At 33.9% G+C, this 6,051-nt stretch overlaps 1 pseudogene; it reads left to right on the top strand.

The window, feature by feature from the left end:
- The first annotated feature begins 4,223 nt into the window (after positions 1–4,223).
- On the top strand, positions 4,224–4,648 carry LOC103601347 (annotated as a pseudogene).
- Positions 4,649–6,051: the final 1,403 nt, after the last annotated feature.

Here is a 6,051-nt window from a genome sequence, read left to right as displayed (position 1 = left end):
GGATCGTGTGCAAACGCTACCCTGGTACTACTACGGCTTGTACTTTCCCATACTTTGGTTCCTCTTCCTCTCCTCCATCTCACTGGAGTTAATTTTCTGTTTTTTGGGGTTTTTTTGGTCATATTTATTTATTCTTTAGCAATTGAAGCATTAAATAATGACACTTTTACTTTCAATCCTTAATAATATTGTATTCATTATATTTGAGATTGTTTAGCTTTCTCATGGAGGAAAAAGAAACCCAGGCATAAACATTTACACTATCTACCTGCTAGTGTTGCAACGCAATTTTATTTTATTTTATTTTTTTAAGTTTTATTTTTATTTTATTTATTTACTTATTTATTTGGTGACTGGCCGGTTCAGGAATCCAATGTTAATACTACTAATTTAACAATAACCCAATAAAGTAAGTATAACAGAAAAATTAAGTTTACTAAATACAGTAGATTTAATAAATAAAATTTGCAAAGATATGCAAAGGTCATATAGAAGTAATAAATCAAAGTATAATTTTGGCTGTCTTAATAAAAATAAATTAGATGGGAAGAGTGGCCTTAGGCAGAGAGAGCTGGTAGGAAATTGGAGCTATGGAGTTAAGTGTATAAATACAGGGACCAGGGCAATAGGTGTGGGTATGAAGAGGTGCTGTATTAAAGCAAATTGTTGCATATTGATTCTACAGAATATATCTACTGATTTAATGTGGAATCTGAAGACAAATGCAGAGTATAAAATTGGCAAAAGTTTCTAAATAGATAAATTGGTGAATAAGGAAAAGCACATGATAAGAAAGATATAAGATATATTTCTAGACCCGAAACAACTCTCAGTAAATAAGACACATGGCATATAAGTTTTCAAAGGAGGTAGTTCATTTTTAACATTCTAGAGACTAAGCCAGGTATGAAAGGGCATAAAGAACGGGGATTAATTTCCAAAGGGATACAACATAACAGTACAGGATATTTTGATCTGGAGGAAATAAAAGAAGGGCATATTGAAATTAAAATAATGATGGATCTCACATGCATCTCTGTGTCATCTAGAGCTGGTTCTGGTGCTCAGTCAAATCGCAATACATATTTTCTGTTTCTGAATTTTGTTTAATCTTGCCCATATTTCCTTTCCTGCACTTGCCAAAGTGTCATGCCCCAGAATGAAGAAGATTAAAATTAGGCTAAAGCAGATGACCTAATTTAGAAGCATCGGTGTAGTATCATAAGGCTATACTCAAGGCTAATTATGTTTGGCCTTTGGCTATTGGATTTTCTCAGAGTAAAACAAAAAGTCATTAACATAGCAAAGAATATAATTCAAGACTTCTGACTCTCCAATGTAACCACTAGAACAAATTCTGATGACTTTTTATGGCACTCCAGAAATAATTTATAAAGCTTTAAAAACCGTGGTCTAGTATTTGGGGTTTCAAGCCAGGACTCAAGTATATTAGAGCATTAGCTACTTCATCGAACAAATATAAATTGATTTTAGTTTTAAGTGTGGTCTAATTCACTTAGGTTGAATTATTTAAGCATTGCTTATAAATGTATGCAGTACTAAATTTCAGCCAGAACCTTTATCTTCAAAAATAGAATGTTTTACTTTATAAGAGGTAGAAATCCTAGATTCACTATGAGGAGTTGACACAGCACTTTTTCGTAGTTTGTGTGGAAACCTTTATTCAGCGTGATATAGCTGATGTATTATGGAAGACAGATATTTAAATTTTTATAATCCCTAACATCATAATTTACTAGTAATAATATATTTATGTAGTTATTGATATGATGTGTTGAACCTTATTCTCACTGGTACTCATGTCCCTGGGTAGACCTCAGATGCTTTCTCATCAACCTTGGAAAATCTCTCAAATCCAACGAGGTGGCACCTTCCTAAGGTTTGTGCCAATGCCATTGGCAGCTCAAAAAATTTTTTATGGGACAACACACAAGGCTACAATCTGTTAAAAACACAAACAGGAGGCTGAATTTTTTGTAGAACTTTACATAAGGTTGAGACTATTTCGATTGTCTTAAAAAAGAATGGAGGTGGGACTAATAGAGATCAAGCCATACTCTCTTGCCACTGCTATCGCTTCAGAAGACTAAGCCCAGTCAGGAGACAGGTGATACACGCCTTGGAGTCTCCTGTACTAATAGGTAAGAAGTTTTCCTCTGGGATAGAAAACTGCCTGGAAAAGTGAATAAAAGCTTGAGTCAAGTTTCCATGGCCTTATAGACACTACTTTTAATTATCTAACACTAGCTGTATATAGATTAGATCTCTATTAGATCTCTACCTGTATATAGATTAGATCTCAGTGGTAGACTGAATTGAACTTAACCTACTCATTAGTCACCAAATATTAAGCGATCAAGTTAGGCAAACAGCTGTGTTAATTGAGAGGTATTAAACTGATTCTAATTAGCCAAAAACTGAGTGGATGGTGAAAATGACATGCATGTACAGGGCCCTTTCCATATTGAAGAAACTTCAATTCAAAAATCCAAACCCAAAATCTTGCTACCATAAAAGTGTCAAAAAGTGTTGAAGAGTTCTTAGTTGCTAACTTTAAAGTTAAGGAGAGAGAAAAAGCTTAATGCTTAATCACTTATTTTATTTTTAAATTAAGTGTACATTTTCCCCCATTTGGAGAGGTTATAACCACTACATTTTCAAAAGAGGGCAAATAATTTACTAATTTAAACACAGTGTTTAAAAAGTATTATAAATGTGTGCATGACACAGACTTGTTAATAAATATTTTTTGGATAAATATGTACAATTAACATAAAGAGAAAATATTTTTCAATTTTCAAAAATAAGCCATCAAATTTATAAGCAGATAGTATTATTTGCTTGTAGTTTTCTTGTTTCAGTCATCATAACTTCTGTCTTAAAATACCTGCCTTGTATCAATCAGGCATTTGCCTAAAGATCAGTTGGGAAAAAAATCAACTGTTACAATGCTTTTAACTTACTCATATGACATAATACCAGATAACCTGATTTTAAGTAAATTGATAAAGTTCTTGACTAAATTAATGAGTTAATCTATCCAATGAAAATCTTCATCATAACATTTATAAATACAGACTTATACACTTAGTATTAATTTCACTTAATCATATTGAAATCCAGGTGCAAATATAAGAAAGTATCAAACCTGTCTCTTAAACCCTGGAAACCTTTTTTCTTGTAGATGAATTGTTATATTAATACTATAGAATAATCCTGAAAAATGTAAAATGAATCTATAACAGATTCATTGAATCTATTCAATGAATCTATAAGAGCAACAAATGGCAACACACTATTATTAAAATGAGACAGTACTTCTGTTTCTAGTACTAGACAAAGAGCAACAAATGGCAACACACTATTATTAAAATGAGACAGTACTTCTGTTTCTAGTACTATTTCCTCTACAACTAATACAGTAAATAGTACTATTAATAATAAATTTATGAAAATTACTTGCTATGTGCCACACACATTTTCTGTCATATTGCATCTAGTGATGCAATACAGTGTAATAACAACCCTGTGAGTTAGATATAAATTTTTCCATTTTTTAAAAGATGAGTGGAAGTTCCAAGAAGTTAAAAAACTATCCCAGGGCACAATTCAAACCCGAAGTCTCTCTTTACCCCTTGTCACTCTCAATTCATATCACATGTGACTAAACTTAAAATAACATCTCCAGGATAAATTAGTATTAGAATAATGACATTAAGCTATTTGACAAGTAAATGCATTATGTGAAGGGCCTACTGTGTTTTCTAAAAAATAATTTGTTACAATAAGCAGTTAAGCAGTTATTTTCTTTTAAAATTAGTTTTAATATAACTTTATGTATTTATGAAAATAATCCATTGGATACTTAGCTGTTTTGTATGTATAATTTTATTTAATTTACCAACACTGGAGTTAGGTTTGATTATCACTATTTTATAGGTTATAAAATTGAGACTCAGCTTATTTAAGATACAGCACAGATCACCCTATTTGTAAGTAGTATAGCCATAAATTAAACCCAGGTGTGTTTGACTCACAAATACACACACATATCTTCACTTATATATGCATATACATATATACAAGCATGTGTGTGTATACATAGTAATGTATATGTGTGTGTGTGTTCACACAGTTGTGTGTGTGTGTGTGTGTGTGACTGTATGGTTGTGTGTATATGATAGATATTAGAAGCCCTTTGAATGATTGTCTACAACCTGTACCTGTTTGACTAGAGTAGAGTGTATCTGCACCACAAGGAGTGGCAATCGGGAATTCCCAAGGAGAAGTACAGGTACAGCTAACATATGGGATGCTGTTCTCTGTCCTCTTATTTGTCAACATGATGTCCCCACTAGATATAAAGAAGGCTTCCTGACCTTCCAAACTTGTTGTTACAAACTTTATTGTGGATGAGGCATTTACTGAGACCCAGGTTGTCATGAACACTGACTGGGGAGAGGAACCCATTTGACATGTGCTGCACCACATCTGCAGTGTGTTATAGGTGGCAGTGGTGATGGAAGTCCCTGTGCCTCTGGGACAAACTGTGATAAGTGAGCTCTTCTACTCCTGACTACATTCCTATGTCTGCTCTCTGCCCTTTTTCTCCACCTGGCCAAGCTGAAGGAAGAACCCCCAACCACTGTCACTAGGGTTTGTTCCTAAACTGTGTCACCTGAGTCATGTCCAGCCTACGGAACTTCCAGGGCAACAGCATAATCCCTGCCACCCACCGCCCAGTGGCTTCCCTGCCACTGGAAGAAAGAAAGCCTTCAGGAGTCCCTACAACCCCAAACCAGGCCCTCTCCAGTTTTATTCTCCCACCATTCTTGACAAGATGAATCACAGAATAAATTTTTATTATCCTCAAAAATTTTTACACTTGTATAGAAATTTCAAAAATTTTATGAAAAAATTTAATTAAAAGATAAAAAATAATAATGTAAACTGTCTCAACACAAGCGCCATCAAATTCAAAACAATTTTATAAGTAATGAAAGTAACCATTTAGTCCATTCACAAAGAACTGAGGGTCCTAGGAAAATAATGTAAACTGTCTCAACACAAGCGCCATCAAATTCAAAAAAATTTTATAAGTAATGAAAGTAACCATTTAGTCCATTCACAAAGAACTGAGGGTCCTAGGAATATAACTATGTAAATGTAGTCTGTTTTACATTATTAACTGAATTTGGGCGCACTTTGAAGATTTTTTATAATTAGGAAACAAAAAGAAGTCAGAAGTACCCAAATCATGACTGTAAGGTGGATACCGAATGTTTTCTCATCAAAACTCTCCCCAAATTGTCCTCATTTGATGAGAGGAACGAGCAGGAGCATTGTCATGGTAGAGAAGGACTCTCTGGTGAAGATTTCCTGGGAGTTTTTCTGCTAATTCTTTGGCTAACTTTCTCCAAACATTCTCATAATAAGTAAATGTTATCTTTCTTTGGCCCTGCAGAAAGTCAAAAAGCAAAATGCCTTGAGCATCCCAAAGAACTGTTGCATGACCTTTGCTCTTTACCTGTCCACTTTTGCTTTAACTGAACTATTTCCACTTCTTGATGGTCATGGATTTGATTGGCTTCGTTTTCAGGATGGTACTGGTAAAACCATGTTTCATCTCCTGTTAAAATTCTTTGAAGAAATGCTTCAGGATCTTGATCTCACTTGTTTAAAATTTCCATTGAAAGTTTTGCTCTTGTCTTCAGCTAATCTGGGAGTGACATTTGTGGCACCCGTTGAGCAGAAAGTTTGCTCAACTGTAATTTTTCAGTCAGAATTGTGTAAGATGAACTAATTAAGATGTCTATGGTATTAGCTATTGTTTTTGCTTTTAATTGTCAGTCCTCTTCAATTAAGTCATGAACAAGATTAATTTTTTCCAGACAAATGGATGTGGTCTTTCACTGCAGGCTTCACCTTCAACATCATCTCATACCTTCTTAAAAGGAGTTATCCATGTGTACACTGCTGATTATTTTGGGGCATCATTCCCATAAATTTTTTGTAAATCGTCATTGTTTT

This window comes from Galeopterus variegatus, unplaced genomic scaffold, assembly GCF_000696425.1.
Source record: "Galeopterus variegatus unplaced genomic scaffold, G_variegatus-3.0.2 Scaffold3693, whole genome shotgun sequence".
In the NCBI taxonomy this organism is placed as follows: domain Eukaryota; kingdom Metazoa; phylum Chordata; class Mammalia; order Dermoptera; family Cynocephalidae; genus Galeopterus; species Galeopterus variegatus.
This window is presented reverse-complemented; position numbering and strand designations above follow the sequence as displayed.